The sequence below is a fragment of the Scyliorhinus canicula genome, chromosome 13 (assembly GCF_902713615.1).
Source record: "Scyliorhinus canicula chromosome 13, sScyCan1.1, whole genome shotgun sequence".
In the NCBI taxonomy this organism is placed as follows: domain Eukaryota; kingdom Metazoa; phylum Chordata; class Chondrichthyes; order Carcharhiniformes; family Scyliorhinidae; genus Scyliorhinus; species Scyliorhinus canicula.
The window spans coordinates 46,543,047-46,544,675 of record NC_052158.1 but is presented as its reverse complement, the minus strand read 5'-3'; the positions used below and the strand labels follow the sequence as shown (position 1 = coordinate 46,544,675).

Sequence of the window (1,629 nt, the reverse complement as noted above, 5' to 3'; positions counted from 1 at the left end):
AACTGCGGCACCAAATGGACAATATCCGTATTACAGCCAGCATTCCAGGAGGGCAGTTCATTTCATTTTCTTTCTTTCCTTTGCAGTTTTCAGATGCCTGAGGAACATTGTGCTTGAAGTCCGACACCTCAATTCCAGCACCAAGCTCATGGTCTACAGAGCAGCTGTGGTTCCTGCCATCCTGTATGCATCAGAAACATGGACAATAAACAGCAGACACCTCAGGAGAATCCCTGGAGAGGCATCACCAACATTCCCGCCACAAAATGCTGCAAATCTACTGGCAGGATAGGCACACCAATATGAGTGTCCTCTCTCAAGCCAACATCCCAGTAACACTCGAAGAGCTGCGATGGGCGGGTCGCATGCCCGACACAAGACTCCCGAAACAAGTGCTCTACTCTGAGCTCTGCAATGGCAAGTGATTACTAGGAGGACACACTGAAAGCTTAAATAATTGCAACATCCTCATTGACACGTGGAAATCACCTGCCTTAGAAGACATCTGGAGAAGAAGCATCTGCGAAGGCACCAATCAACTCGAGTGTCACAAGCTGGAGTACACGGTGGCAGACAGGTAAATGGTGGAGAGAGAGCACAGAATCCAAAGCATCCACCCACCTCATCACAGTAGCACAGTGGTTAGCATTGTTGCTTCACAGCGCCAGGAGCCCGGGTTCGATTCCCGGCTTGGAGTCTGCATGTTCTCCCTGTGTCTGCGTGGGTTTCCTCCGAGTGTTCCGATTTTCTCCCACAAGTCCCGAAAGACATGCTTGATCGGTGAATTGGACATTCTGAATTCTCCCTCAGTGTACCCGGACAGGCACCGGAGTGTGGTGACTAGGAGATTTTCACAGTAACTTGATTGCAGTGTTAATATAAGCCTACTTGTGACAATAAAGATTATTATTATCCAACACCACCTGCCAAACCTGTGGCAGAGTTTGAGAGTCCAGGATTGGACTATTCAGCCACCACAGAATCCACCTCCCAGGAGTGGAAGCAAGTTATCCTCGACTGCCCAATAAGTCATTTTCTTTTAAAGGTCACAGAGCTTTACAGCTCAGAAAGAACCCCTTCGGCCCATTGTGTCTGTGCCGGCCATCAAGCGGCTATTTATTCAAATCCCATTTTACAGCAGTTGGTCCATGTGCAAATAAAGGTGGTAGTCGCCATATTAAAATTGAGTTTGTGAGAGTGTGAAAAGAAGTTCTTCATGTGGGGTGACATTGTGTGAGAATTATTGAGCGCACTTACCTGGCAGGGGAGAGTTAATCATCAGGCAAGGTGATTTCCTAGGGTAAGGCTGTCCCTTTGCACTCCGGGTGTGCTGATGTCCTCGAGGTCCCCAAATGCGAGATACTCAATTACAGAATTTGTGGTTGTGGAGAACTGTGTTCACGCTTCCCCTGATTTACAAATCAAAAATCGAGTTTATAATTTCAAACAAAGTCGGGCAGCACGGTGGCTCAGTGGTAGCACTGCAGTCTCACGGCGCCGAGGTCCCAGGTTCGATCCCGGCTCTGGGTCACTGTCCGTGTGGAGTTTGCAACATGGAGTTTCACCCCCACAACCCAAAGATGTGCATTGCTCGGTGGATTGGCCACGTTAAATTGCCCCTTAATTGGA

The 1,629-nt window shown here is 48.6% G+C and overlaps 1 non-coding gene across 1 annotated transcript; it reads left to right on the top strand.

The window, feature by feature from the left end:
* Window positions 1-1,249: 1,249 nt before the first annotated feature.
* On the top strand, window positions 1,250-1,413 carry LOC119976847. The gene has a single exon (XR_005463023.1). It is a non-coding gene; the product is annotated as a U1 spliceosomal RNA (small nuclear RNA).
* The last annotated feature ends 216 nt before the right edge of the window (window positions 1,414-1,629 follow it).